The following is a 9,573-nucleotide window of genomic DNA, read 5'->3' on the forward strand; positions in this document are numbered from 1 at the left end:
TGGCTACTTTTCGCCAAATTGGCGAATTTAAGAGGCCCGTGGCGACCTAAAATTATGAATGGCGACATGGCGAATTTTTGGCGATTTTCGGCTTAGGTCCCTACTGAGTTATGCATCCTAAGTTCAGTGTCTTCCCAACGATTGATCGGCAACATTCTCTGTATTTTGCTTGGTTTTAGACCCACGAGTAGAATGTGCACATCACGCGTCATTCGGTATGTCCGTCCTGTAACTCGTGTGTATCTCCTCAATTCATCCAGAAAGAGAATAAAACGTTCATTTGATGTTCTGTGAGAAGATCGGTGAGTGGGATCCTTAGTCCGGGATCCCATCTAGATGCAGGCGGTACTGGAACGTCCCCCAGCGACATTTTAGCAAAATGTAAGTCAGTGGACTGCCTTGCAAACCGCGAGGGAGCAGTGTTTGGCTATAAGTTTATGGCTTTAGGTGCTTTAAGCTTCTCTGAAGTTTCGCTTCTGAAAGGGCTAGACGACGGGTTGGCCGCGTGTTCCGACCATTTGTTCCGCCAGAGCTCCAACTGTTCTGAATAGCTTGGCGGCTTATGCACTGTTGCAGTACCCCCAATTCAGCTCGTAAAGACTGTTTGGAGGCGGATATGCGGCTATTTGTGCAATAAAAATATTTTATTGAGGCATTTTGCACTGTTCTCGGTGAGCGTGTGCAATGAAAATAATTGCTATATAACATTTTACATTGTCTACTTGTTCATTAATAACGCATCGGATTGACGCGTGTAGATATAAGTGACTGTAAGGAAGGGTCGGTGGCGTCCGGTATCATATTAGTTCACACTGAAAAGGTGTAAGACTCACTAATGATCGGTTCCTGTAAGAACTCTGTCGTGTTACCTTCAATAAACCTTTTAATCCCTTTATTTCATATAAGCGCACGCAAAGCTGCCTACAAACAATGCTTTCACGGTTTTCGCCCAAGGTTTACCACACTTTTACCTTTGAAACGAGCAGACAGGGATGGAAGGATATCATGAGCGTTTCATTCATTCACCCTTGCGCCACCACGCACATCTATCTTGCGGCTAGTCGGAGAAGCAGCACCATGCACTCCCATGGTGATGCGGGCGATACGACTGGCATTGAGAAACGTCGATATAATTTGAGAGTCTTGGATGGTACTGTATTCTACGGGGCTATACGTGAGTGGAAATTTTTGTTACTAGGTATGCCGCACATAGTAGAATGGCGACATTTTTGGCGAAATTTGTAAAAAAAATGGCGACTTTTGGCGACTTTTTGCTCGTCGTTTGGCGACATTTACTCGAAAGTCAGTGGCAACCCTGCTCACAGCAGACCTCCAGCACGTTGCATCATCCGCGAAATGCAACGACTGCATAAAAATGCGCATTCGCTGCTCCAGCCGGCTCTGTCAACAACGCGGTCATATGGATGGTGGCCCGGACCACGGCACACACGACGCGAGAACATCCGCGTGCGCGAGACGACGGCGTCGACGGCGTGACCAAGGTATGCCAGAAGCCATTGCAAAAGCACGTGACTTCCGCCACACTTTTTGCAATGCAAAGGGCGAGCGAAGGCCTCTCCTCAGTTATTTTCTTCCTCCATGGCTTACAGGGTCCCTTATGCATTCACTTAAGACGATTCGAACGCGGAAACCATCTTCTTCTTTTTCTTCTCACTAAGTATATTGATCCTGCCCAGCCACCCTTCGAAAGCTTTCTGCAACTAATGTGACTTTGCACTGCCTTCAAGGTCACAGACACCTCATCTCGTTTTGCATTGCCTCCGTGATCAGATCACCTTTGACCAAGTTACGATGTAATGAGATGGTGCGGTGTCATGAGCTACGATGTCATCAGACTGCGTTGGTGCGGTGGTGGGTCGCACGTTCATTAGACAATGTTAGCTTAGCGTTAGCGTGATAGCAGGGTTTAAGGGAATAGGGTTACCATACCGCATACGTCGTTTCGGACAGCGGGTTTTAGTATAGCGGGATAGCGTTTACGTACTCAAGCTGTGATGGCGGCGTCAGCTAGTGGACTATGAATGCGTTAAAAAATGAAAAGGAAAAAAACAACGGAAAATTCTCGCCTCTGTCCCTGTATGCAGCAATACTACTGTTCTTTAGTAATAATAACATATCACACCATCTCCCGCTAAAGGGGACCTGAGGCGATGCGAAGCAGCGTTTCGGCATGTAGAGCCCGCGTTTCAGAGGGGGAGAGGAGAGGGGAGGGGAGAGGGGAAGTGGAGAAGGGGAAGTGGAGAAGGGGAGGGGAGAGGGGCAGTGGTGAGGGGAGGGGGACGGGGAAAGGGGAGAGAGGGGAAAAGTGGGGAGGGGAGGGGAAGGGGACAGAGGGAAAGGGGAGAGAGGGGAAAAGTGGGGAGGGGAGGGGAAGGGGACAGAGGGAAAGTGGAGAGGGCTTGCGCATGCGCAGTAAGGGTGGTCACGCCGCACACCACCACCACCGGATTGAACTCCGCTATAAGATGCTTCACATCGAAAAGTAAATAAATATGGACCACGCAACAAAAGCAAAATTTATGTGTTGCAGATTTGTTTACACCCATCTTCTTGTTAGGCCTCGGAAGGTTCGCAATGGGAAGCGATATAAAAACTCCGCTAAGTTATCCGCATACTTGGTCGTCGAAACTGCCTGAAGGCAAGGGAAACCTTTTTAAACTTTGTGCGGAGGCTTCTTCATCACGTTCTTGCAAGTAGATTGCAACCCGCCAGCTGAACAGTGACAGCCATCAAGTACAAAAGTGTCGAGCAAAAACCACTGACAGCGCAGCTTACAAAGAGCTGTCATGTTAATCAGGCAAACAAATCCCAATAAGTTGTTTCGGAATGAAACCAGTATGCTTTGAGAAATAAAGACACAGCTTTCGGGATACAACATATATTTCCTTAAAGTTAAACAAAGTTATGCGCACTTAACAAATTTTGAAGTAAACGCTTTTTTACAAAGGTCTTTGCTGCTTCATTGTATGGATCTATAAGAGCAAATTTGCCAGTGTATCGAAGTATCTTAAGAAAGAATTGGGAAGTATCGTATCGGATACAGTAATTCCGGAAGTATCTTGTATCTGTATCTCAAATACTTCTCGCCCGAGTATCTTGTATCGTATCGCGATGCAATTTCAATGTATCTTTGCCCAGCCCTGGTTGCCTTTGTGGCATGTGCGTTCTTCTGTTTAAGTAAACTACTTTTCTTCACTACAATGTCTGGTTATTTCAACGACGCCGAAGACAACATGCTATACGTTGCGTGCCGCCATCTCAGCAGCTAGCACCGCATCATCTGCTTTCTGTAGCACGAGCGTGGACTTTATTAGCAGATTATGACGAACTCCAACCTGCCGCAGACCGCAGGCAAGCCCGTTGCACAGCATCCTATCAAGCGCCTGGTCAAAATCACACCTTTGAGCCATCTTCCATAACTGGATAATAAAATCGTTCGTCGAATTGTCAGCTTGCTGATTCCTTGTGAAAAACTATAAGACTCCGCTATATCGTTGCCTTTGGGCTAAAATACTCGGCCATTTTTTTAACTGCTGCTTCGTACGTCAGATCCTGAATATTGTCAGCGGCCTACCAGAAGGTGTACTTTCTTGATACTAAGGGCCAACAGGGCACGATGATTCTTCGGATCGTCAATCTCATGAGCTTTGAAGAAAGCTTCTCATAGCACCTGATATGCTTCCAGCTTGCCGCCCCCTTCGTCAAAAATAGGGGACGCGGCACGTGCCGCCCTGGCCGTGGAAGTTAATCATCTCGTCGTCCCTGCAATAACACGCAGCGAAACTGAAAGGACATAGGTTTATTGAGTTACTCGTTTAGGTAGGCAACTCCGTTGTGACGTCATGTCACTCAGACATTCACGCATGCGCTCGTGCCGTTTGCTGACATCACATCAAGGAGGAGGGATGTGAGTATCAGGAGGAGGGAAGAGGATGAAGCATAACAATAGTATAGAAAGGGGTCGGAAAGGTAAGTCAGGGTGACGAGGAGGAAAAAAAATAGTGGAGAGGGTGAAGGATAGCATAGCCTTGTTTAGTATACTATAGCAAGGAGGTGGGAAAGGGAAAGTGAGGATGATGAGGGATGTGACGGTAAGGACGGGAAAAGAGGGAGGGGAGAGAGTAAAGTATAAATGTCCATGTATAGGATAGCATAGCAAGACGGGGCGAAAGGGAAGTGTGGGTGAGAAGAAGGGGAAGGAGTAGAGGAGAGGGTTAATTATAACGGCCATGCGTACTATAATATAATTTTTTGTTTTCATTATTTGTCCCCCCCTCACCTAGTAGCGCTTTAATCGTCACGCGGGTGTTGATGTTTGTCGCAATAGGTTTCCGACCACTTTTCGTTCCGACTTTCGCGACCTATTAGATTGACCTTGTATTATATATCAAGCTGTGGGAAAGGGAAGTGAGGGGGAAAAACTGATGTGATTGTAAGGAGAAGAGAATTGAGGCGGGACAGTCTTGAATAGTATACTGGTTGTTGGCGGGCCAGCTGGTACGTACTGCATGATTGAAGCAGCGCTAAACACAAAAACGTAAGAAACAGAGCGCAGAGGACGAGTGCTGTCTCTCAATTGAACGATTTATTTTAAAAAGTCACAGTTTCGCCGCAACGGCGAAGCAATGAACACGACAGCAACAAAGTGAAATGTAACGCGAAGAACGGAAAGCAGCTCGAAATTGCCAGCGCGTCGCTCGAGCCCAAAGGACGCACTAAAAAAAAACGCACACAGGACGAGAGCGAACATATCATTCGTCACAGCTCGACACTTCAAGCGCACTGCTCAAACATAAAGCAGGACGCACGAAACGAACGAATAGGTACACACAGGACGAGTGCGAACTATCACAGTTGTTACTTATTTCTGTTTGAACAGCGCACTCCTTTCGCAAACGCGGTCGCTGCAGCGAGCGAAGTGACCTTCGTACGCTCTGCGACACTCAGCGCGGATATCGCGGGCAAAGCACAAGACATAAAACTCCCGCTCCACACCCCTACCCCCGCCCGCCCCCTTCTTTCTCGAGATAAGCGCACGAAGGCAACCAAGCCCTCTAAGGAGAAGAGCATCCGTGTTCGCAGGAGCGGGGCGCCAATCTTTAAAGCGCACCCCGCGGGCACTTTGCGCCATCTCGGTGCTAACCAAAAAAGCATGCTGAAGTAAATGGTGTGAATTAATAGCTCGCCGTTAGCAGACTGAAAGACTTCTTTCTCGGGGCCTCGCCGTCTAACGCCGAGCGCTGCGTCGCCCGTTGGATTCCGGGCGTCGGAAATTTTTCGGAATTATTTTTCTGTGTGGCTTCTATATATATATATATATATATATATATATATATATATATATTATATATATATATAGATATATATATATATGTATATATTTAGAGAGAGAGAGAGAGAGACATATACTGGACTGGACGGCGGACGCCGACGGCAAAAACCAGCCGAGAGTGTCCATTTAATTGCTATCACAATAAAAACATAGATGAAAACAAAGCCCAGCAAGGCAGACATGCGCATAAGTAAGGAAGGAAGTAAACCATGTCATTTAACATGAACACGTGCGCATCCGTAAGAAAATCAAACATGTCAGGAAACATTACATGTGCCAAGCATATATGCAAATTTCTTGTCTGTTAAGAAAATCGACGCATGACTAACGCATGCGTTTCTCATTCTTTTAATGTGAAAAGCTTCGATCACTTCAGGGGTTAATCTGCAAATGTGCCTAGAAAGTACTTCCGCATCTACAAACACAGGAGAGTAGCCAAACGTATTACAATGCGATTCAAAATGCGATGGGTTTAGGCTTTTTCAAAGACTGATTATGCTCCTTTAAGCGAACGTTAATGCATCTGCCGCTGTGCCCCACGCACGATTTACCGTAAGTAAGGGGAATCTGGTATGCAACGCCGCGCTTATAGGTTCACAAGTGGACGCATGCATGATTTCACAGCCGTCAGTTTTCTTTTCACTGCCCTCCAGCGAACCCAAGGCAATTTGAGCGTTTCTATCTATCTATCTATCTATCTATCTATCTATCTATCTATCTATCTATCTATCTATCTATCTATCTATCTATCTATCTATCTATCTATCTATCTATTATCTATCTATCTATCTATCTATCTATCTATCTATCTATCTATCTAGCCGCCTACGTCTGGATGCTTTCGTGATCGACTCCTTAGCTTGGTGCAGACCAAAATTGGCGTAGGAGGGTAAGAGTATTTGACGAATACGACTCTCTGGTCATGACATGAGTAAAGTGAAAATTCTGTCGTGTATGTCGTCAAACCCTGCCTCCAGACACGTGTGGCACATACCCGTTTACCACGGGCTGCGCGGTACGAGTATGCGCCACAGGTGATGAAAGTTTATACAGTGAAACCTCGCTTATTACGAATCCCACGGGACCACCAAAAATATTTGTATCATCCGAAATTCGTATCACCAGAAAGCATGGAAAATTAGCATGCGACAAAATAAAGCTGGTGTACATTTTCATTTATTATTTTTCAGGGCCGCAGCAACGTCAGGAAGAACCCTGAATGATTGTCAGTTAAGTGTTTAGATGTCGGCAATCATAAATATACGGCCCGTACGCTCGTATTTAATTAGTGAACCAGGTACGTTGTGACCCGCGACAGCAGTAGCCCCTTCCAAATTTTAGTATGCTTTTTTGCATGACACCAGAGTACAGCAGCGAAAGTAACAATAGAAGCGCTTTCACGCGATGAATCAAGGCCACAAAATTACACAACCACGGTCCTGTGTTATGACTTTGTTATCGCGGAGGTGTTGGAGATGTTTTTTGAAGATTTACGGCCGTGCCCGCACAAATGCGACCTCAACGGTCGCGCATGTTGATGTTGTGATGCCTGACTCCTTCGCCAAGACCGTCCTCGCCTTCTTTCGGTCCTCGTCCACCTTTCACAGGATGTCTGATGCACGAGGCAGGCACGTGTAAACACAGTACAACAACAGCAGCCCGCGTCGACGCGTTATAAAATAGAAAAGCATGGCGCTAATGTCCTCTGTAATCTAAACGCCAAGGCACACAGAGGCACATAAGAGCCTCATAGATTCGCGAACACAATCTAGGAGGCCGTGACGCGTCTCTGAAGGTTTATTCTGACCGTAAGAAATGTGTTTTTCTTACACCGTGATTCTGACAGTTTGGTGGTGCGGCGCGCAAGCCCACGCTTGCGTTCCCGCGCTCGCACGTGCTTGGCGCGTCTTCCGCCACAGCGCGGACAGCACCTCATCGCACCTGGGTGGTAGCGTACGTTCGTACCAAACGTCGCTGTGTGAAAATCGGTTCACAACAACCGTACTCCATTACATTGCAGGCCAATGCGCCTTGGCAGGGACCAACGAAAAATTCGTATCACCCCGAAATTCGTATGAGTAGTCATCGTATCACCGAGTTTTCACTGTATGTACCCAGGAATGGCGAGAACAGACATTCGTAATTTAAATGCGAGAGCGTAAAGAAAACCGACATCGGCAGCGTTGGTCCAACGATTGCAAAGAATAATATTCACTATGCTAACAGGAACAGAACCCAAGCATTCTGCGCGGGAGTCGGGTATTCTACTACAAAGCCACGCCATATCTTCAAAGAGCTTTGGAAAAAACACCGTATGCAGGCGGGATGTCGGTGCAGCGTCAATTGTGGTTGTAGTGCTGGCTATCTCATTTTCTAACAAGGCAATAAACATTACATATCTACTCCTCTGATACAGGCGTCATGCCGGGTTAACGTCAATTGTGGTTCCAGTGTTGGCTCCGCTTTTATAGAAGTTTTGTAAACATTAAATTTGGATTTCTATGATTCAGCAAGCTATATCCAAGCGTTGCTCGACCCCGGAGGAATACGGTAACGAAAGTTACGTATGATATTCACATCATTGCACCGTAAAGTGCACTTTGGTACGGTAACATTCGCGTCTGTGCTCTAACGTGAGTGCTGACGTTACGTCAGACCATAAGTTACCCTTTAAACGCCAGAGTAGTCGACGTGCCTGGTAATGCCACGATGTGCCCACAACTGCTACGCTTACAAAAACACGTCGATTCACCACGTAACGCTGGGCTCAAAAGCAAAAAAAATTACAGCATAGACTCGCTTATGATTTGCTTCGCATGAAACCGATTCCCACAAGTTGTGGGATCTGCCAACTTTTTTCTGAACAAGAGGGCAGATTCTAGGTACCTTTTCTGGAGCAGAAAACACCGTGTTATTACCACATCTCTTGCCAACGTTGCTCAAGCCGTGGGAAAGTTTATGGACATATGGCAGTACTGATACCCTATCGTATTTTTTCTTTTCACCACTGGTGTCGGGACGATCATTCTTTCTCTGTACTGCGGCACACGTAAAGCAATAGGAAATATCCTGTCGTCAGTATTCCTTATATTCATTTCGTATCTCATAGGCTAAACAATGTAGGGGGTAGATACGGCGTTAATATTGTTTGTACGGCTGCCAATAAGCTAGGTCAGACATTTGCCGCCGTACAGAGAAATAATCAGTGGGTGACAGACAAGAAGCGGTCTGATATTAAATGCGAAGCATTTCTTAGCGAACCTCTGGCACTTTGAGCGTTTCTATCTACGTATCTATCTATCTATCTATCTATCTATCTATCTAGCCGCCTACGTCTGGGTGCTCTCATGATCCTCTCATTAACTTGGTGTAGACCAAAATTTGCATGGGAGAGTAAGAGGATTTGACGAATAGGATTGCCGGGTCATGACATGAATAACGTTAAAATCCTGTCGCGTACGTCGTAGAACTCTTTCCACTAGACACGTGTGGCACATACCCATTTACCACGGGCCACGGTGTACGGGTATGCGCCACAGGTGATTGACAGTTTATATCTACCCAGGAACGGCGAGAACAGACATTGGTAACTTAAATGCTAGAGCGTTAAGGAAAACCAACATCGGCAGCGTTGACTCAACGAATGGAAAGAATGAAAATTAGGATCCCAGCAGGAATCGAACCCGAGCGTTCTGCGTGGCAATCAGGTATTCTACCATTGAGCCACGCCAGGTCTATAAACTGGTTTGGAAAAGCAGCCTACGCAGGCGTAATATCGGTGCAACGTCAATTGTGGTTGTGGTTCTTTCTATCTAATTTTACAAGAAAGCAATAAACACTACATGATACTCCAACGATGTGTACTCCTACGATACAGGCGTCATATCAGATTAACGTCTGTAGTTCCAGTGTTCCGCTTTTATAGCAGTCTAGTAAACATTACGTTTGTATTCCTATGATTAAGCAAGCTATATTGAAGCATTGGTCGACCCCGGAGGAATACATTAACGAAATCTACCTGTGATATCCACGTCACCGCACTGTAAAGTGCACTTCGTCCCCCGGAACGACGCAGTGTCCTCTTCATTTCTTACGAGGCTAGGCGATGGCCTCATGCTGACCGAGAATGACGCCAGATTGATTGACAGCCGCTTTGTAGACTAGCCTACGTATACCACATACGCCGAGGTAGTCTACGAATACGACCAACACCGTCCACT

Source organism: Rhipicephalus sanguineus, chromosome 8 (assembly GCF_013339695.2).
Source record: "Rhipicephalus sanguineus isolate Rsan-2018 chromosome 8, BIME_Rsan_1.4, whole genome shotgun sequence".
Classification (NCBI taxonomy): Eukaryota; Metazoa; Arthropoda; class Arachnida; order Ixodida; family Ixodidae; genus Rhipicephalus; species Rhipicephalus sanguineus.